We start from the raw sequence: 23,171 nt of genomic DNA, 5'->3' as shown, positions 1-23,171 counted from the left end.
GTACTTTCCATTCAGCTGCTGTCATTACATGTGTAAAACATACCTTATGTGTGTCAGTGTTAGGGAAAAACATTAACATGCTGGGGCAAATCATGCATGGAACAATGTATGTGATTGATGCATTGTAATGGCTTCTTTCCTCTTGCCTATCCACCTTGTATAAGCTAGTTCTCAATACAGAAACAAAAGTTTTAGTAGAGCAGACCAAACATTACGGTTTATTATATTTTCTTATCCAAACCCTCACTTAACTTCCTTATCAGTTTCTCCCATCATTTCTAGTTGTGTTACCAATATCTGATTATCCCAAGCTCGAACTGCAGTTTTTTTCCTCCATCTTACTTTTAAATAGCAACTTGCAGAATATTACATTTATTATCATAAAATAATGCATCAGGGAGTGCCTGGGAGACGCAGTCCTTTGGGCATCCAATTTTTGATCTTGGAGCTGTGAGTTTGAGCCCCCTGTCGGGCTCCACACTCAGTAAGGAGTCTGCTTAGAACTCTCTCTCCCTCTCTCTGTTCTCTCTCTCTCTCTCTGTCTCTTTCTCTCAAATAAATAAATCTTAACTACTAATAATAGTAATATATTAGCATTCAGGCCCCTTTCTCCTGTCAAGGTATTGTTGGAGAAAGATAAACTAGTCAGAGGGGGGACAAGATCTAGGTGAAGGGTAATTCTTGCCTCCTCCCATGAAAGTGAAACCAGAGTTAGACCTGGAAGTCATGACTAATAAGGTGGGCAGTGGGGGAGGAGGCACGGAGCTCTTTAAGAATAACAAGTGCAGATCTTGGCAGACTAAGGAGCTACATAGAGAGTGGTAGCCACCATATAAGGACAATACAAGGCAAAGGCCAAGTACCAGGAAAACAAAACTGGCAAAGGGGATACAAGTCTAGTCAGAACTCATCAACGATTTATGTGAAATCCAAGAACAGGTTTGTGTGGGAAGATGGGTTTTATTTTAGAAAGTTCAAATGGGATGAATAAAAGGCTACACCGGCCTCTTCCTGAACTGACTGCAAGCTGACCATCAAAATCTGACCATTCCCTTCACAGTATGGAGAGTTATCCTGAACTTGTCCTCACCTAATTACAGACTCTGTACACGAGGTTTACTTCCACTTAGGTGTGGATTATGACTACCCTGTGGCAAAGGACTATAGGCAGAAGTGAGGGATGCCTTTTCAGCCTCACAGTGAAACAAGGCTGTGCCTTAAAACCAAGAACCTGGCTGTTCCACGGCCTCTCTCCCCTACTTTTTTTGCTGCAACCCAGACAGGGCAGCAGTCCAGCTTCTTGATTGCTCTGCAAGGTGCTGGAACATGAAATTAGCAGAAACCTGGGTAGCAAATAACTTCAAGAAGTAAAGTTTCCCTATTGACCTACAAATATTACCTGAGAAAGAAATCATAAACCTGAGAAAGAAACCTTTAAACCTTCATCCCTTGGAGTTTAGCTTTCTCTCACCTAATACCCCTTCGATCACATTCAAAAGTCTATACAGTCATAACTGTCAGTTAATTAATGTTAAACAAATGTATTATTTAAGAGGTAGCTTTGAATATTCAATATCTTCTTATTTCTAACCCAAAGAAAGCAAATCCCTGTGTACCTGTTATAAACAAGCTTACACGAGCCGCGTTACATGAGCTATGTTTTGGTGAGAGGTTCTTAAACACCTTCAGCTATTCTAAATCGTTATAATTACAGTTTTTAAAATGGAGGAGGATATGACAAAGCAAATCCTTATTTCATTTGGGAGAATAAATCAGCTAGAATACACAGATTTTTTTTTTTAATAAGGAGCTCTCTGAAATACGAAAATGCTGTTTATAAACTACAGTAGTTTTCAAAAGGGAAGTACTGACCTGGGAAGAGAGAGATGGATACATGAGACAGATGCATATACACTTCGGTATAATTATAGGTAGAGATGGCACCTCTAATCAACAAGCTATTAATAAAAATTGCATGAGGACTAGCTCTCCATTTGGAAAAAGCAGCTAAAATAGTCCTTTTCTCAACTCGTAAAGCAAAATTATTTCCAGACCAATGAGAGACTTTAAGTGAAAAATAAATACATAAATTTCATAGTGAATATTTATCCAAATTTTCTATAAGATAGGAAAGGAATTTCTGAAAATGACAAACAGAATCTCCAAAAGGAAAAAAAAATACATTTGATTGCATAAAAATTTTAAATTTCTATACCAAAATTTATTTAATTCAAAGAAAAATGAGAAAAATAGGAAAATGTATACAAAGAATATTGATGTCCTTAAAACACATAAAATTCTTACACACTATTAAGAAAAACATGCCAACAGAAAAATGAATACATGATTTGAATAATCAAGTCATAGGATGATCTATTAAAATTGGCCGTCAGCATATTAATACATTCAGGTTCTCTAGCAATTCAAAATTTCAAGTCAAAACAAAAATGAGAGGCTGCATTTCAACTGTCAGATTGGTGGAGAGCACATCCCCCCAACAGGAGAACTTGCAAACTGGGAGCTGCATCCGATTAAGGTTTATGAAACCTTCCCCCTACTTGAAGCATTTGTGCCCCTGCCAGGGGCATCTATTCCACAGACTTACACGCTCTCTGACTGTCCCATGTGTCTGATCCTAAGGGAGTTCATAGATGTGCCTTTATTTACATGTACAGTTACCGATGACTTTTCTGTTTTATGTCTGAGATTCTAGAAGATCCTTTCTGGTGCTCATATCTTTAAATATGATCCTGCACATAAAAATATCACCCATCATCAAATAATGATTTCCTTCTTTATTAGAACGAAAAGGCAACTCTGTCAAGAAGGAGTCTTGCTTATTGGGGAAAAGAAGCCTGGAGGAGTAGCAGCACAGGCAGGATGAGTTTCATGTCCCCATGAAAACGTCGTTGTGAATGAGCTCACCTCCACTTGAATGTCCTTCCCCCTGCTCTATCCTGTCTCTGGATCATCTGCCCACAAGACAGACTCTCCCGTTTTCCCGAGTATCCCCCCATATGAGAGTACATCTGAGCCATTTCCTGCTTTGTCAGGATAAGCAAATCAATCAAACTGATTCCTACTAATGAAGCAATAGATGCATCTTATAACTTTTTGGGGGGGAAAAATGTCTTCTTGTGAACAGGTGGTGCTAATGGAAGTACTTGTCAGCACTGTGACATGGGTTTCCACCCTGGCAGCAAATGGGAATAACCTGAGAATGGCACCAGAACAGATTTGAAAACACATCCAGATGACTAGTTCCCATGCGAAACCAGTTTACTCAGAATATTTGTCAGTGGGGCTGGGGCGCATTGTTGATGTTTTCTTTGTCTTCTAAAGCTCCAGAGGTGATTTGGATGCTGACGTTTAGTGAGCAGCGAGAACCACTCCTAAGACAGTGGTTCTCAAAGCTGTGGTGCTCAGAGCAGAAAGATCACCTGGGAACCTGTTAGAAAATGCAGATTTGCAGGCTTCACCCCAAACCTACAATCAAACATCAAGGGTGAGACACAGACTCTGTTAGCAATACCTCCTGGTGATGGGCGTGCACATCAAATTTGAGAACCACTGAATCAGGACATGTAGCAATGTGACTGTGTCCAGATGCTGGGCATAAAAAAAATGAAGGTTAAAAAAAATTAATTTGGTGTGATAAGCATCATTAAGAAAGATTAACAATATACTATGAAAGACTATTGAAAAAAAGGAAGTCTTTTTGTGGCAAGGCTTTCGCATAGCCTTTTCAGCAGCTTCTAAAATCATAAGTGGCCCTAAGATTTGACCTTGACCATGACTAAGGCTGTGTTAGATGAGCCATCAGACCATAGACTGGCAATTTTAAACCCAAATACTCTGTTTACTTTCCATCTTCTGATGAGAGATCAGCTACCGAAGTTACATAGAGTGCCCCCAAGTTGAAGAGGAATAGTGGCAAGTTGCGTTTTCTTCTGTTCTGAAGCCCTAGATCTCATCCCGCTCAACCCCGATTCCCAGCATCTTTCCCAGGAGTTGACCAGTCAAGTTTTGCGAAATTTCAAAGTGCTGGTTCAGCACTGAGCAAGTCATCAGAGTCCAACCGAAACGAGATTCCGACAGAACACACACACCACACACCACACACCACACCACACACTCGCTCGTGTGTGTGTGTGTGTGTGCGCGCGCGTGCTCCGAGGAACTCCTCTGCACAGCCCAGCTCCTCCCGTGCAGACCAGAAGGAAGGAAAGCAGCAAGCGAGAAACAAGCAAAGGGGCGGGTCCGCTGGTGCTTTCCGTGGAAGCTTCCAGGACCGCGCCACTTCCCTCGTCCCTCCCCCCCCCCCCCCCCCCCCCCGCTGGGTGGGGGTATGTCGCCGCCTCCCGGTGCGTCCTCAGGGAGGGCTCAAGGGCTCAGGCCGGAGCCGTGAGGGCAGGGAACGCGGGCACCGGCCCCCGCCCAGAAAGACGCAGCGTTCAGAGCTGGGCCTGGAGTGTGGACTGCCCAGCCTCCCGGGGCGCAGCAGCAGGGTGCGGGCGGCCTCCGCCGGCGAAAGTCCGCCCGTTCCAGCTCCACTCAGCGGCCGCCGCCGGGACCGCTGCGGGAGCTCGGGGAAGGGCGGAGGCGCAGGACTGTGGGCCCCTCTCTGCGCGTCCTGGCTCTCCTCCCTGTGTTGCCTCACGTCCCGCCCCCTTCGTCCGGATTCTGCACTTCGCTTGTTCCTTTTCTGCACCTTTCTGCAGCTCTCCAACTAGACACTGAGTTTTAATCGTGGGAGGCAGCAGCTGCCCTGCTGGATTCTTGACCTTGTGCATTCCAGAAAGCACCTTCCAAGTAGGGTTGAAAAAGAAAAAGCAAAGGCTCCTGTTGCTGGAAAGGATCAACGGAAGTTATTTCAGCAATCTGCCGCCTCCGCCACACACAGATTGCTACACTCACGCCTGAAAACAGTCTAAGAGCATCCAGCGCTGGGCAAAATTATCAACTGGATGAAGTGAATATCCTTGTTCAGAGAACGCACACACACACCCTCTCGTACCCCTAACAGGCACAGGCACAACGACCTCTGTGTTCTGACCCCCTTGTGCCGCTCGGTTGCTGCCACAAGTGGCATCCTGTGCCTTGTAGCTTTCTCCCTCAAGTGGGGACTGTCCTATCCTCAATTTGCCCAGGTTCCCCGAGGCTGCTGGAATATTATCACTTTATCTCTTTGGACTAAGCCAATACCTGATGTCTTACTGTGTGTTGAAGGGGATAAGGATAAACTTTGGGGTAGTGAAGGGAAAACGTATTTTCTGTAACATGAACGTATGTCTTCGTTCATCAGGCGTGTTCTGGCGCACAGCACTGGTTTGCTGGGGAAAGCATACTTGGCCTGTCTTTTGGAAGAGGAAGGGGATCCACCAGGGTGGGGACAGTCGCATTTAGTCATGACTGTATGTAATAATTACCTAGGAGACAAGGAAGTGTGATGGAAGGGGGTGGGTGTGTGTGTGTGTGTGTGTGTGTGTACACAAAGTACCAGGACTGGGGCTTGGATTTACATCAGTCATTTTAAAATGCAAAAACTATTTTTAAACACTAGGACAAGCCTGGACGTAATTTGGGGTTTGTTTATTTGTTTTGATACTTTGTAATTTCTTAGCTCATTCTGAGATGCTGTCATGAATCAGAACCACGATATTAAAGCAGTTCTCAAAGTGTGGCTTCCAGCAATATCACCATCACATTGGAACTTGTTAAAAATGCCAGTTCTCAGGTCCCCCCCAGATCCACTGAATCAGAAACCCTGGGGGTGAGGCAAAGCTGTCTATGTTTCAGCAAACACTCCAGATTATTTGGATGCATGCCAAAGGCTGTGAACCATTAGGGGATGACTCGTCTCTACTGCCCTGGAAGCTAAGAATGATTTAAATATTTTAAAAGGGCCATAAAGCAAAGAAACAGAGAAGGCTATGCAACAGACCTAGATGGTCCACCAAGCCAGAAATATTTAATATAGTGCCCCTTACAGAAAAACACCCCATTCTAGATTGGAGAGTCACATGATGAGGAACTCTGTAAGCCCACTGGGCACTGGCAGCGGGAGGGCCCTGGCAAATTTTGTGGAAGAGTGAGGTATTGGGGATTACAGGGAAGAGACAGAACAGGAAGCTATCAAGAGTAGAATGAAGGAAATGCATCTTATTTTTATTCATGTGAAAGACCAGCTTTTGCTTAAGAGATGTGCCAGAAGGTCAAAGTAGGATTTCCTCCCTTTTTTGTAGATGTGTGTTATCATTGGCGTCAAGCAAAGAGATATGTAGGCTAGGTCTTCTACATGGCATATGTGAGCTACAGCAGCCTTCCAAGTGGAATATTAAGTGAGCTCATTCCAGATTCAGCACCCCCCCCCCAGCTTCCCTGGGTCTACACAAGGGTGTCTGTGTGTATGTTTGCTTTCCCTAAGCTCTTTGAGAACAGAAAATAGAGGCAGTATTTATCTTTGTTTTTATCACCTGAGCATTGTGGTAGGCACACAACTTAATGTGTATCTACTTAATAAATGCTTGTTTATCTAATTCCTACTTGTGGTGTTCCAAGTTATAGTGACAACTGGCTACATACGTGCTAGGTTAAGTGTTTGGAGAGACTGTACCAACTGTTTTAAAGGGCGTAGTCTAAATAAAATGAAGGCTCCAAGGCTTCCAAAATAGCGAACATTAAATATATATGTATTTTATTATAATATATACAATATGCTATTATATATAATATACAGTATATTGTATTTTATTATATTTAATAATATATTGTATATATTATATATTGTCTTTTATATAATGGTACATCCTTGCATAAAATGGGTGTATCATTAGCCATTCAAAATAAATATTTCATTGGAGAGATTTATTGTTGGTTTCTGTTGTCAGTGTTTTGTTCTTTTTTTTTTTTTTAACCTAATAAGGGTCACATCCCTGTTCACCATTCTTCATTACGTTAGCAAAATAAATGTATATGCTTAGATTTCAGTTTTAAAGATAAGCATTACAGCGCCCATTTCTATTGAATGATGCTATTTCTAGGTCCTGGCGGACAGCCATTACTAATACTACTTGGCTGTGGTGAGGCTAAAATGAATTCTATTAAAAGAAAAAATCCTAAATAACAGATATGTTCACGAGTTGCTCTCCATTTAGCATTCAATCTGTTCTGAAATATTGGATTTTTTAATCCAGAATTAATATAAAATTATTGCATTTCAGCATTGTATTCTGTATTTTTAAATTAATTTATTTACTTTTAATGGAACTATAGTTGACGCACAATACTATATTAGATTCAGATGTATAACATAGTGAATCATAGCAAAATCGCTACATTATTTGACATTTACATACATTACAAAATGCTCAGCATGGTAAGTGGAGTTACCATCTGTCACCATATAACGTTATTACAATATTGTTGACTATATTCCCTGTGCTGTACTCCCTGTGATTTATTTATAACCGAAGTTTGTACCTCTTAATAAGCTAATTTTTTTTGGCCAAAAAACCATATTGAAATTTGGGGGAAAAGCAGTCACTTTGAGAGTGGGTAGCCTTTTTTGAAAAAGAGAGGAAAAAATGCCATTGATTCACAAGCAAATGTTTGTTTCCTCAAGCTTAATCCTATTGGAATTAATGGTCATGTTTCAAGGTCACTTCCTGCCATCCGGACATCTTACTTGCCATTAAATTAAAAACAGGTGTAGCAACACCAGCATAATCTACTACAGTTACACCTTGGTATTTTAAATCTAGAAATTCAGCATTGTCAAGTGTAGAGGACCTGGGTAAATCCAGTTGGAGGCAGCTATCATAAAAATTCTCATTTATGCATGTAGTTGTAAAAACACAACAGTAATTTGTATCTTCAGCAGAAGTAAATTTTTAAAATATACTGAATGACAGTATCCCTTCATGAAAATGGAATGTATTATGAAAGTGTAGGTTGAGGGTGACTAGGAAGTTGAGGTGCACATAGATGCTGAAAATACCATATTTTGAACATTGCTAAACAGCAGAATTCACCAATAAAGACAGAGAAGACCACAATTTTATCAGAGGTATGCAAATACCATTTAAAATTTTTGCCTCAAACTTTGATTAGATACTTTTGCCTGTGAAAACCATGTTGCCTTGAAGCATGTATGGCACCCCATTTTCCCAAGCAAGAGGTAAATTTTAAAAAGACATGGCAGAAGGAAAGCCGTACATAAGAAAAAGAAAAAAAAAAAAAACCCACAGAACAGAATATGTCCCTGGGCCAATTCTCTGTATCTCAAGATCCATACATGAATATAGATATTCACATACGAACATAGAAATAGACAAATTATATGCATATTTTGTGAGGGAAGTCACTCAGCTTTTATCCATGATATCTTTGTATAGAAGACAACCTTGAAAGAGCGATGGTATATCCCCTTAGGAGAGGAGGGTTGGTTTTTGGTTGGTTGGTTTTTTTGTTGTTTTTCTTGCTATTTATTGTTGTTTTTGAATGTCCAGTATGATAGAAATAAAGTCTCACTCTGGGACAAAGGTCAGGTAGCTTTGCTTACAGACCACCATAAAGGATCTGGATTCTTTAAGCTTGGGATTCTTGAGCTGTGTTGCAAAACCACTTGGTAGACAGCATCCACTTGGGCTGCTTGCATCACTGAGCAGACTTGAGGAGCAAGAGGGACTAACAAGGAATGTAAAACAGGCTTCTTGATACACCATAAGTAATGATACACCATAAGTCCTTAGTCTTTGACCCAAGAATCTTGTATCTCCTACCAACATCCTCGAAACTCCAGCAGGCTAACTTGTTAGCTTGCAAGTGGAAAAAAATCTCAGACCCTTCCCATTTCTTGACACTAGGGATGGAACTAGGACAAGTTAAAAGAGATGCCTTGGACATGAAATGTAAGGAGGCATTCACTCAGGATCTCCAAATGGGCCTTATATCTGCAGGTACCTTCCTTAACTCATTCTAGTCCTGGCCTTGCTGGACATCTTGTGTAGTAAGTATTTAAATAGGCATCTTATACATCTTACAGATAAAATTTATAGATGTTTTTAGCCCCAATTTTGTCTCCATCCAAATCACATTTTCCAGTATATATACATGCATGAAGTGTTTGCATGTTTAGAGGGCCTGAACTATCAATGATACCAAGAACTGTTGAAGAGAACTAGAATTACGTGATAGAAAAAAAATAAAACAAGCTTTTGAACTGTTTAGAAAAGAGCAGACATTTTTATCTCTGATACCATTTTGACTTTGGAATTCAGAAGGCACAGCTCCCCTTGTCCCACAAACAAATCACCATCTACTGGGCTCTGCCGCTGAGCGATACAAATATATTACGTGGCCTTCACACAGAAGACACCAGAACTCCCTTCGGAGTTTTCTCAGTCAAAGAGATATCCACACCGTAGAAGATTGGTTGCTATGAAAGAATAAGTCAGTCCGAACTAAAATGCTTTGCAGACCATGAAGGAAAGTGGCACAGCCGTAAACACTAATGGACCTTGTAAACAATGGTTTCAGACATTATATCTACCACTGTGGCAGATGAGTCACACTCTTTTTTTTTTTTTCCTTTGGTGTCAGATACAAGTGCGTGTGTCAGATATCACTGGCAGCTTCATTTTATGCTAATGATAAATTTTATGAAATATAAGAGAAAAATGGATGTCAGGGAGACTTAAAATGATACTTTCATCCAGACTACTTAAAGTTTAGAAATCTCTCCTAAATGAGGTGCTTAACTCTCTATTAGAAAGGTTAATTTGGGGGACGCCTGGGTGGCTCAATAGGTTAAGCAGCTGCTTTCAGCTCAGGTCATGACCCCAGCGTCCTGGGATCGAGTCCCACATCGGGCTCCTTGCTCGGCAGGGAGCTTGCTTCTCTCTCTGCCTCTGCCTGCCATTCTGTCTGCCTGTGCTCGCTCTCTCCCCCTCTCTCTCTCTGATAAATAAATAAAATCTTTTTTTTTTTAAGATTTTATTTATTTAATTTGACAGAGATCACAAGTAGGCAGACAGGCAGGCAGAGAGAGAGAGAGGAGGAAGCAGGCTCCCTACTGAGCAGAGAGCCCCATGTGGGTCTCGATCCCAGGACCCTGAGATCATGACCCGAGCCGAATGCAGCGGCTTAACCCACTGAGCCACCCAGGCACCCAAATAAAATCTTTAAAAAAAAAAAAAAAAGTACTCTTAAATTTATAAAAAAAAAAAAAAAAAAAAAAGAAAGAAAGGTTAATTTGGGAATGTTTGAGTGAAAAACCTGACAGCATTAATAGATTACTAACATTAGAATTGGATGTTGTTCCATTTGGTAATGTAAAAGGATGAGAGTAAGAAGGGCAGAAAAGGTCAAATTTAAACATTGAAGTGAATGGTTTATCTTAGAAAATTAAAAGCTATAAAATACTAAGTCATAACTAGGGGTCCTGAAATCCCAGCCTTGGAATGATGAAAATTATCCTATATTTAATTGTGATTAGATGACATAGCAAGCATTAAGAAAGCAAGACCCATATCCATGAATGTAGATATTTACATACAAACACATAAATACAAATTGTATACATATACATCTGTGCATCTGTTTGTGCGTGTGTGTGTGTGTGTGTGTATACACAGACATACACTCAGACTGACAGTATGCGCTGGTAAGGTGATATTCAATAAAGAAGGCTACTTACTCTGTTTGCCTATCATGGAATCCAGTCCCCTTACTGAGATCATTTGGTAAAATCCTTTCACTCCAGCTGTATCTGTGGTGTATAGGTCCAAAGGTATTTTAAAAATTACCTAGAAGGCCTCTTTAACTTAGAACTTTATGAAATAATAAAAGACTTAATGAAGAATAATCGAACTGATGTGGTAAAAGACTTGTTTTCCGTTTTACTGATCAGTTAACTTTCACACTGACACCATATTACCTGAGGCAAGTTATTTAACATTTCTTAGCTTCAGTTTTCTCCCAAGGAACAGTAATAGGAAGGAATATTTTACTATCCTTGTGGATTAGATGTGGACAAAGTGCTTGGCACGTCCTAGCTTTTAAAAATGTTAGCTATTTTTTTTTTGTCATGCATATCGTGGAAAATACTCTTCTTCCTCACTGAGAATCGGTGGACCATTAGCTATATATAATACTAAGCATCCAATCTACTGATCTCTAGGCTCTGCTTACCGTCCTCAGAGCCTCTCACAATGTTCTTACTCTGCCCTTCATGGAGGTGGGGGGGGGGGGAGTACATGCCTCCCAGCCCCAGGAAAGAGAACTCACAGATGTTATCTGCAATATCTCAAAAGTTCACATTTCAATATCCACGTCTTTGTCTACCCTGGTAAATGATCTTCAAACTCTCCTCCAAAGTGCCCCCTCGGAGTGCCTGCCAAGGATTACTCATGTCTCTGAAAATGGTTTCTCTCTCGCTATATGCATCCAGCAGCTGCCTGTTCCTCTCGGAGGGCTGCGTGCCTGACACCTCCCTGCACTGCCAGATCTGTGTCCCCTGCTCTGTTCTGCCGCAGGGATGGGGGAACCTGATTCCATGACATTTCCGGGAGGAGAATCGACTCTAGTGTGGTCATTGCTGAAAAGAATTCCCCATTGTGTTGCATATAAACCACGATGAACCTGCCTGGCAACAGCAGCAGAGAAAGCTCGCTTTTTACGAATTTCATTCCTGAAACTTTGTGTACTGTAAAATATTCGAGATGGGGGGGGGGGGACCAATTTTATAGAAACATACTCCAGGGAAGTTATGATTACAGACACAGAAGCATCTCCCAAGTCCCTCACCAGCAAACGCATAGTTCTTTCTATACACCATGTATTACTCTCAGTATTGTACATATAAGCATCCACTTAATCCTCAACAAGACTATGAGATAGTGTTCTAGAATTTAAGGCACAGAAGTGTTAATAGGTACCCATGGAGACTGCTAGTTAAGCAAGGATTCTGATCAGAGACAGCACCCTATTCCCTTTCAGATAGTATCTTTTGAGATTATACACGACGGTTACAAATCAAACTTAATATTGGCCATTCAATAATTCTGAAATTTTAATCATTGACATTTATGCAGTTTTATCCACAAGAAGAGAAAAATTACTTCAAATTCCCAAGAGAAGCATTTTGGATACTTAACATTAGAAATAAACTATCTGGAAATAAAGTCACTTGTCTTCTAGCAGCTTCCTGCAAACAGAAGTAAATACAAGAGGCGAGAGAGATTACAAAACCAGACCTGCACTACATTTTATGCATTCCCTTTGCTGAAGAAAAAATGCAGAATAAATAACTATTTCATGAAACATTCTTAGGAGAATTATGTGTACCTTTAGAAGTAGCTGCAACATAAGTCAACTCTGAATGTCTTGATTAATACTGCCATCTAATGCCCAATGGAGAAATCCAAATTTAGTTTAGACTGAATATATCCTAGTGCTGTCCTCCAAAATTACTAACAGAAATGTCAGCACAAATTGTATTATCAACTAGGACCCATTAACTTTATCAATCATTTTGAGATAAATTCTAGAAAGCAAGGAGGGTTCCGTCTCTTTATAATCACAGTCCAGCTTAAGGCACCTTTGGTGTTCAGACTCATTATAAAACTGATTTCATTATAGCTTCCCACAGTGGATAAGACAAAACACGGCAAAGTAGCAACAGTAAAACCATGTTGATATATTCAGTATCTGTTCTGGTTTCAATTTAAATCTTTTTAGTTTTTCAGGTTTTTCCCCACTTTTTCTTGAGAAGCATATCAGTAAAACATTTCTTCCCTTGGATAAAACATTTCTTTAGACATATACCAAAAGAAAATGCAGAAGTTAAGGAAAACCAAAAGTATGAAGGGTAAAAACAAGGTGCTGAATGCATAAAGAGAGGCACAGCCTGTTTGCACATCCACAGATATATATTAATGTAAGTGTGGGGTTTTTTTTTTTTGTTTTTTGGGGTTGTTTTTGTTTTTTGCCATTTTTAACTCCCCGAGATGATTTCCCAATACTTGATTGAAAATTATTTCTGGATGTAAGTATTGGGTGATCCAGGATGAACAAATGTTAGTTAGAATGTTCGAGATAAAAAGGAAAAATTATTCATTGTAATTTTATATTTGTAGTTTAAAGAAATTTGACCCATCCTTAAAAGCACCTCTACCTTTTATGTGTTCATTTCTTTACCCAAATTTCAAATAGTCTAGGTATTATTGCATTTTTATCATCAAAATCTTTGTTAATGATATTCTGTTAATAAGACTGGTTGATCATTTATTTTTTATTTTTTAAGGTTTTCTTTATTTATTTGAGATAGAGAGAGCACAAGTAGGGGAATAGTAGAGGGAAAGAGAGAAGCAGGTTTCCTGCTGAGCAGGGAGCCAATGTGGGACTCAGTTCTAACAGTTTGGATCATGACCTGAGCTGAAGGTAGACGCTTAACCAACTGAGCCAGGCAGGCACCCTGGTTGATCAGTTTCATAATGGACCATCCCCCACTGAGTGGCTTGAAACATGGCTCCACCAAGAGCCCATGGGCATATGGAAGGACAGTTTAAGCAGCACACTGGGCAGAATTTTTAGGCTAGAAGAAAGGATACATAGGGGGGCTGTGAGCTTGCCATGGTTTATCACCTAGCATTCTCCCTTTGCCTTTGCCTTAAACTCTACTAAGGTTACTAAGAAAAGTATGGTCATTGTTTACAAAGGAAAATCTTCCAGGGCTAGAATGTTCTCTGGATGCAGACCAGTTCCACTTTACAACATTTACACAAGTATCTAGGAAAAATAAGAAAACATGGTATCTGTGCAATTCCAACTGGTTTTTTCTTTCCTAACAAAGAGGTAATTTGCTGTTAAAAGTGATTCTGAAAAGTAATAAAATATTGTCCAATCTGTAACCAAGTATCTATTTTCAGAATAGCAAGTGGTTTGAGTACAGTCAACCTCTACTGGTCACATCAGTTTGTGGTTTGGTCTGCCAAAATCACTTACTGGGGTACTTGGAATTGAGCACAAAGGAAAGGAAATAGTCTGACCTGATATTAATTAATATAATGTTGCTAGGAGCAATTTAGCTTGCTAGATGCAAGACCAAAATTCTTTGAGATTTAACCTTCTGGTATGAAGTACTTCTAAGCAATTTTTAGCAACTCCATGTGGAATTCTTAAAATGCAGAACTAACATTATTAGAATAATGCCTATGAACCAAGAATAGGAGAGAAGCAGACATTCATCCTGACAGAGATAAATAACAGGCAAAGTAAATTATTAGCTGGATACTTGTTATACATGAACTAAAGCATCTCACTTATATTTATACACAAAGCATAATGCAAAAGGAAAAACAACTGCGCTGGAATCCACTCAAATGAGCACAATAGTAGTTACTAGGGAAAAATTATTTTGATTGTATCATTAAATTTAAAGCATTCATTTTAGGCACTGAGCACAGCCCTCCAGTGGGCCTTTTATCATAGGCTTAATGTGAAGAGTGCAAAAAACCCAAAAACCAAAAAAGAAACCAACAAAAGACTTGCAAGCTAATGTTTTTAGCATCTCAGGCTCTCCTCACTTTGTGGTTGAAATATTGAAAATAGATACTCAAAATACATATATATATACTTATATACACATATATATGTATACACACACACACACATATATATATATGTATATATATATATATACATATATATATATATATGTATATATATATACACACATTGTATTCCTCAAAGCAACTTCAAAAATAATGTGGAAATATCAGAAAGACTTAAGGGAGGGGGAACCCACTTCTGCTGATTTTCTACCTGTTCAGGTTAGTGAATTTTATTGGCGTTAGGGACTGTGAAGACCCATTCTCTCTCTAGATTTCATGAAAGACAAAAACCAAAATATAGGTCACTTGAAAAGTATAGGTCATCTATCGCAAACTGAAATGAACATTAAAGTTTTAAGAGAGCAAAAAATGTCCATGTTTTGGGAAAATTTCCCCTTGTTGCCCTGAATTTGCATCCCTGAAAAACAGAAATATCCATCCAATAATTAAAGTTGACCATTTGAGTAACAGTCCCTAATCTTAATTCTTGTTGTTGTTGTTACATATCCCTTTGATAATCTGATGTACACCCCCAAAAATCTACATACTCATCCCTTTAGTTCTATATATTTCAATGATTCACGTTGGCTTTCTTCAGTTTATAAGGTGATGATATATAACATAATGACTAAGCAATTCTGGAACAAGGCTTGGATGGTTTGAGACCACTGTGCACAGCCCCATATAGATTATGAGGTGAATGGTGTCCTGGTTCTGAGGGTGTTCAAATCCTGACACCATGTTTCATAAGCTCCATGACTGGTTAATTTGTTAGCCTTAGTTTGCTCATCTTAAACCCTGTATCACTTTTGAGTATTAGCAGGATTAACACCTATAAAATGCTTTTTTTTTTTAAAGGAGCCTGATACATAGTGAGCATATAATATATTTAAGCTGTTATCATTATGTTCAAGTTGGAACTAGGAAAATCTTAGAGAAGGACATTTCAAGCCATTTCAAGCCAACCTCTTGGATATTTCTTCTACCTGGTTGTACTTTGCACATGATATTTCCTGTTCCCTCTCCCTGGAATGCTCTATTTTCCCACAGCCCTTTTTATCCTCATAAACTCCTACTCAGTATTTCATACCCAACTCAAATATCTCTTCAACTGAAATGGTTTCCCCAATTCCCTTAGTTAGCTATTCCTTTTCTGCCCTTAGAGCATTTTTAATCTCAATTATGTAATTCATTACATTATATTGAGATTTTAAATCCACCTCTTTATTTAGATTGTGACTTATTTATGTCTGTTCCCAGGAAAAGACTGGCAAAAATCAAATGTTTGACAACAGATGGATACAGATAAATGAAAAGGAGGAAGGAAAGAAAAAAGGAAAGGAGAGAATAAAAGAGAGAGGGAGCAAAGAAGGCAGGCTAGTTGCATAGGCTACTTCAGATCACACCTAGATAAAAGTGAACCCAATATCTTCTCCCACCTCCCAATCCCCTTTGTAGTACTCTGTATTTTTTCAGTGCTATCACTGTCTCCTACTCCCAGGCTCAAAGCTAAGACTAAGCCTACTCCCAGACTTAGTCTTGTTTTACACTTTCTTCCTCAACCCCTTTGTAAAATTTAGCAATTAGGAACCCAACCCATCTTTCTCCACAGAATGTCTAAATCCGTCTACCGCTTATTATTCTTTTTGCACTAGTAATTTAGAATTTGCACCTAAACTATTTTCAAACCTTACTAATTAGTCTCCCATATTTGGTCTCTTCTGTTCTCTCCCTACTGAAAAATTGATTTCCCTAGAGAAAAGCTAATCATGTCATTTTCTTGTTAGAAAACATCCAGTGGTTCCCCACTGCTTGACATTCCAAGGTAGGCCCCAGCTAACTTTTTCAGCATTCTCAACATTTTTTGTATTCATCATATACTCTTGTCACATTTCTTTTACTCCATACCTTTGTCTTCTTAATGCCCACGACATCTTTGTTCAGGGTCATTCTCTTCTCCAGTGCCTCTCCCTTTTTTAGCTCATCTAAGTCTTGATTTATCTGAGACCGACGACCGATAATTCTTAGCCTGTTGAGTACTAGAAATCATTTTAACGTTTAAACAACTAAAAATGTTGATCTCTAATTCTGTCAGAACTGGTGAAGGATCTAAGATTTTCACTTACTTACAAGCTAATAAGGTAGCCTGTGAGTGCTTCTGGGTTATGTTGGAAGTCCAGAGACTCCTAGACCAAAGACAAAAGGTGTTTTAATCCTGGTAGCACAAGAAAAAACATGAGCACCGCATATGTGTTTTCTTAGCCCTTGTCTCTAGTCTCACCAAGGCAACACTGCAGGCACACATAGATGTTACCCACGCATTGGGTTTGCTTCACAAGTGAGAATCCCAGGCACAAGGCCCAGCAATATTTTTGAGGGAGCAACAAACATTGTAGCAAGTAGCAAACAGCTAGTCCTCCTTCATTCAGGGAGCATGAAATTACAAGGAAGTCAGAGTGTGATTCTCCTGACCTACTAGTCACCTGTATAATTAGCTGCAGAAATAGCTCAGCACTAGGTGATGGATAAGTCGCAGTTTGACACACTCAGCAGTACGCAGGAATATTCAGGACCTGTAATGGACTGTCCTTAATGATACTGAGTGACAAACCTCAGGACAAACAAGTATACATTCATGAACTTTTATTTTTCATTTTGTTAGTCATAAGCATTATCTCACTACATTTTTTAAAAAATTATACATTTAATTTGCAAAACGTGTTATTCAATCTACAGATAATGCAATTCGTATTTCTCTGGTTGGGGTCTATAATATAAGTAAGTTGGAAACCATTAATTTTTATTGTAAAGCTCTTTGAGGCCTCAGACTGCATTTTGATGTCTTTTTGGTTCCATGGCCTACCACAATGTTTTGTTTATCTTAGCTATCTAATAATTTTTTTTTAAGATTTTATTTATTTATTTGACAGACAGAGATCACAAGTAGGCAGACAGGCAGGCAGAGAGAGAGGAGGAAGCAGGCTCCCGACTGAGCAGAGAGCCAGATGCGATGCAGGGCTCCATCCCAGAACCCTGAGATCATGATCCGAGCCGAAGGCAGAGGCTTAACTGAGCCACCCAGGTGCCCCTCTAATAAATATTTTTTAAAAAAGAAAATGAAGTAGAATTTTCCAGGAAATTGGAGTAGAAAACTGCAGAGATAAGTTGTCCTGAACAATATCAATGAAGCTATTGACTTTGAAAATAATATGAGACAAAGACTATCTGTGTACAGATCCAGGGTGTTGGGAGGTAGGTTCATGTATGAGGTCCTGAGCTAGTGAGAAAAATCTAAAGAGAGGAGAGGAAGGGTTAGAGCTTTATGCCGATTGCCTTCATAGGAATTAGTACAATAGTCAAAATTTCTATTCCCTTGTTACTGAACTATAGAGAAGTGTCAGTTTCATGATCCCCAATTGTATTTACCTCTAATTGAGGTCAATTGTAAGCTCTTAGAGGAGAGTAGGAACATGCCTTACTTACCTTTGTATCCCCAATGTACTCAAGCCTAGGGCATTCACATACTTTATCCCCCTGACTTGTCCCAACAGCTCCTAGAAGCAGGTTCCATTATTGCCATCATTCGGTAATGGAACGGTGACTCAGGGAATTTATGGGACTAACCAGAATCACAGAACTGATAAGCAGTGTTGTTGGAACAGAACTTTTACTCAATACTTAAAGGTACAGTAATGGATTTCAGCTGCCCAGACTCATATCCTGCCTGTGTGTGTGTGACTCTCTGTATCCCAATTTCATCATCTATAAAATGGACATAATAATAGCACTTACTAACTGGGTAGTATAGTAAATGCTCAACTAACCTATGAATTATTGTGATTCTATAAATGCCATGCTCCATGTCCTAGAGTAGCAGCTTCAGTCATAAAATGTTTTAAAGATAATGTTCAGGAATTATGCAGGATATGACATACTTTAATTTTCATATATTTGTCTGAATGACATTTCCTAGTAAGGTTGATAGTAAGTAGTTGGTCTGACAATAAAGTCCTTCAGTGTTTAATTTTTCATTTTTATGTTTTTAGTTTGTCTACTAAGGAGTCTTTCATTAGACCGTGCTCTTTTTTTTTTTTTTGTCATAGCACTAAATATAACATATAAGAAGTAAGCTTTCAACTTGGTATTTTTCTATTATGATTGCTTTAAAATGGAAACGTCAGAATTTGAGTGGATAGTTAAAATTGACTATAACTTTCCTTGGTATATAATAGAATTCATACCAAACATGTTAAAAGTCCTGAGGATTTCCATTTAATAGCCAATGAAAGTTCCTTCCAGTAGTAACTATCTAGTAAAAGCACCATGGCAGAGCTCAAATGGTAGTAGATTATTAACCAGATCTAGATTCATTAACCAGAAGATCTAGATTCTGGTTTAAGGTTTTTCTCCTAACAAATTGTGTGTTATTTGACATACACTGTCCGCCTGGGTCTCAGTCTCCTCATCTGCAAAAATAGGGATAGGGCTGACCTCTATAGTGGACGCTACTGGGGCCTCACTATTGGAGATAGCAAAACTATGGTCACAATTTTTTTTTTCAGTTCCTTCCATCAAGAGGTGGAATCTATTCCCTCAATTCCTTGAATATGGACTGGCCTTGTGATTTCCTTTGACTAATAGTATTTGTCAGAATTTCTTTGTGCATGTCCCAAACCCAGGTCTCAAGAGGCCATCAGCTTCCACTCTTAAACTCAGACCTCTTTCCTCCACTACACAAGCCATCCTATGCTAGCTTGATAAATCAGGGTCAGCAAACTTTTTCTGTTGAGAGTCAAATGGTAATATTTTAGACACTTCGGATCATACAGTGTCTGTCAAAACCACTCAACTCTGCCATTTTAGTAAGAAGGGAGACATGGATGATACAGAAACAAATGAGCATAGCTGTACTCCAGTAAAGCTTTATTTACAAAAACAGGCAGCAAACTAGATTTGCGGTCAACGTGGTAGATAATAAGAAATTCTGTGAAGAGAGGCCAAAGTCACCCCAACTATCCTAGCCATCCAAGCTGAGACCCCAGATGAGTGAGAACAGCTGGGACCTCCTAAGACCTAAAGGATCATCTACTGAGCCCCCATCAAATGGTCAACCTAAAGAAATGTGAAATGCCACAGATCTCTGCAGTGTCGGGCCAGCAAGTGGTTTGTCACATCCCAATAACTTAATGATGCATATATTTTAATCTTTACCAGTCTTGAGTGCCCATTCTCCAGCTGCTTTGAGGTTGCCGAGGGCTCAGAGCTGCCCCCGACTCCCAAGAATTGCCTTCCTGGGGAGATTCCATCCACGCCTGGGACAGTCCATAATAAAGAACTGACTGGAAGGACAGCCAACCTCCTGCTTCACGGTGGGGCCAACTCCGTGCTCCAATTCTGGTTCCACAGGCTCCTTCTGGGAACAGGATGAAGCTAGTTTCCACCTGAAATCTTGCTTAGCTTGCTGAAGCCCTATGTTGCTTCCCCTACTCCCCTTCTCCTGCAAGAAACCGTTTACACAAGAATCACCATCTCACGTTCTGCTTTTAGGAAGCCTGGCTAAGGTAACTCCCAAGAATCACTTTGTTATCAGGCATAATCAAAAGGCAACCTGAGACAAAAGACTGAAATGCAAATGGTTAGGGTCATGGAATAAACCAAAAAGACAAACTTGAACCCACTTTAAGAAGTAGCAAAAAGACCCCTTCCTCTACCTTGCAAGCCAGACTGAGCCACCCTGATAGATCAGGGTCAGCAAATATTTTCTGTAAAGAACCAATGGGAAATATTTTAGGCTATGGAGATCATACAGTCTTTGTCACAACTATTCAACACTGCCAAGTTACTAACAAAGCAGACATGGACTGCATACAAACAAGCAAGCAGATCACAGGCAGTGATCTACTAGTCCCCAAACACCTTGTATGAATCTAGAAGTGCAAGTAAGGGAAGGGAAACCCAAAGTTGGATTTCTTGAAATAAAATTAATTCTGGTAATTTTACTCCACTTGATATTAATATTAATATTAGTGGGGCACCTGGGTGGCTCAGTGGGTTAAGCCGCTGCCTTCGGCTCAGGTCATGATCTCAAGGTCCCGCATCAGGCTCTCTGCTCGGCAGGGAGCCTGCTTCTCTCTCTCTCTCTCTCTCTCTCTCTCTCTCTGCCTGCCTCTCCATCTACTTGTGATCTCCGTCTGTCAAATAAATAAAATCTTTAAAAAATATATTAATATTAGTGAAGTCAAATAAATTTTTAATATAGGTGTATTGTTCCCCCAAGACCTGTCCTATTCCACATTGTGCCCAGCTTCTAGATAACAGCAGTCCCAAATTCTGTCTTCTCTATTCACTTCCCTTTCACTCACACAGGGGAAAAACAAACCAATCCGCTACATCATGGGAAAATGAAGACTATTAATGAATTTATGCACATAAATTACATTGAGATTACCAGATGAAGGGTACTTTATAAATACAATATACCTACTATCATTATTATGCAGAAAACATTCTGAGTATTTTGAGTAAAACAAAAAAGAGCAAGAGAGTAAAGGAAAGAAATATTGCCAGCAGCAGTTTCCCTCGAAACTGGGAACTGGGTAGCTGGCGAAAAGAGAGATCTGAAGGAAATCTAAAGAAAAAGTCATGATGGCAGCAGGGTTTCCCTTTCAAGAGAAGAGAAATACGGAATTGTCAAGGAGGAAACATTAATAACTAGCGGAGTGAAGTTTGTGGAAAGAATCTGTAAGAGATGTGAGATAGAAACAGAAAGAAAAGCCTAAATCTAGAGGCTAGAAAGGGAATATATGACAAAAGAAACCACATTTAGTGGAAGAGATGAAGATGATTCTCCTATGTTGTTATGTCTCCTGGAGATTGAAATACTCAGAAAAAGAGTGTAGTGGAGAATAAAATCAGGGACAACCTGACAGGCATATAGTGGAATTTATACATTCTTGGACATTGCACCATTTAAAAATTAAAATTTAAAGTAATATTTTCATATTAAAATGCCATCACTGCAATTGCTTGATTTTTTTTCTTAATCATAATTACTATCCAGACAAAAGAGTTCTGTCACACTTGCTTTCTTAAAGGAAAGAAGAAAGAAAGAACATGGAGAATATCTCAAAATACAGACTTCTTTTTGAAACCCTGAGTACATCATCCAAATTTTCTACGTTTCAGTTTCCTCATCTGTAAATGAGAAGATCAGGAAATGTTTTGAAATTTAAGAATTCTTGGGGAAAAAACTGAGTTTCTGTTACATGAATACTAACTAGAGGAAACATTCTAAATGGCATTTTAAAGTCAAATTGCTGTTTTTAACCTTAGAATACAACTTAGAAAAGCAATACTTTCTGCATTCCCTAAAATCATAAACTAAAGTACTCAAGTAAGCTAATTTTGTACAGCTGGAAAGAGATCTAAGGATGTATGTTAATTTAATGACTGTTTAGTATAGGAAATTATAGCTTAAATAATTTATATGAATTTAGATATTCATTAAGGTTTTACAGCATTTCAAAATGAGTTATTTTAAGATCAGGAACTAAAAATAATGGCATTTTCCTTCACGGAAACCAGAGATAAGTATATGGCAAAGCATAATTAATCTAAAGATTACTTCATTTTAGTGTTTATGCAAACCAAGACTTACAAAAAATAATAACTTTGAGTTAAACGTGTGTGAATATTTACAGAGAATGAAAAAAGTATGCAAGATTGAAAAAAGAAACAACTAGATTCTCTTTAAAATTAGCAGAAAGACTTAGGGAATTGTTGTTATGGATAGAATTGACTTAGTTATAATCACGAGAAAGGCGATAAAAAGGAAAATGAGGAAAAAGATGGCAAAAGAGAAAAGATATTTAGGAAGTCAAGTCCCAGAAGTAGAAGCAGCAAGAATCCTGTACTCACATGGAGAGGAATCCTGCTGGAAATGCAGAGAAACCAGGTTCCCCAGAGATAAGCCGGAAGGGAGAAGACGAAGGTAAATGTAATTATTTGCCAAGGCATTCGCTTTTTCTTGAACTCCAACTCTGATCTTTTTATCTGATTCTAAACCACTCCTTCTTGGCCACCCGCAGGGAAAAGGAAGTACTTGACCTGCGGTAGTTCAGCTGCTTTTCCCTGTGCTCTGTGTCCATTTTGATAACTGCCCTCTGGGTACTGGTACTTCACAGATTGGATTGGGTTCTGTAATGGATTTCTGACTTGCATTCCTCAAATTACTATGGGTATTCCCATCTGAAATGTCCTCTGTTTTTCCATCTCCTAAAACTATCCATCTGTATCCCCACAGTTGTGACTATTTGGTCATCATGAAATGAATTGTCTAATCAAGATATTTGATCCCCTTCACGTTCAGCAGGAACTATTTGCACTTCTATTTGGTATCAATACGTTATTTATATATATATATTAGTTATGCTTAATTATGTATGATTATATAATAGAAATATATGGATAATTGTATTAATAACAGTATTAGGGATTTAAAATAAATTAGCATGTTATTAATACCAAAACTAAGTATTTTTAAAATTACTTTATTTC

At 39.0% G+C, this 23,171-nt stretch overlaps 1 long non-coding RNA gene across 1 annotated transcript in view; it reads right to left on the bottom strand.

Annotated features, from left to right (window-relative positions):
* LOC106005242 overlaps positions 1-22,716 on the bottom strand; it is a 43,339-nt gene extending 20,623 nt beyond the window's left edge. Inside the window, exon 1 of the long non-coding RNA XR_001178472.2 lies at positions 22,533-22,716. This is a non-coding gene — a long non-coding RNA (uncharacterized LOC106005242). The remainder of the gene's footprint in view (positions 1-22,532) is intronic.
* Between the last annotated feature and the right edge of the window lie 455 nt (positions 22,717-23,171).

The sequence above is a fragment of the Mustela putorius genome, unplaced genomic scaffold (assembly GCF_011764305.1).
Source record: "Mustela putorius furo isolate JIRA1106 unplaced genomic scaffold, ASM1176430v1.1 tig00003974_pilon_pilon_pilon, whole genome shotgun sequence".
NCBI lineage: Eukaryota > Metazoa > Chordata > Mammalia > Carnivora > Mustelidae > Mustela > Mustela putorius.
This window is presented reverse-complemented; position numbering and strand designations above follow the sequence as displayed.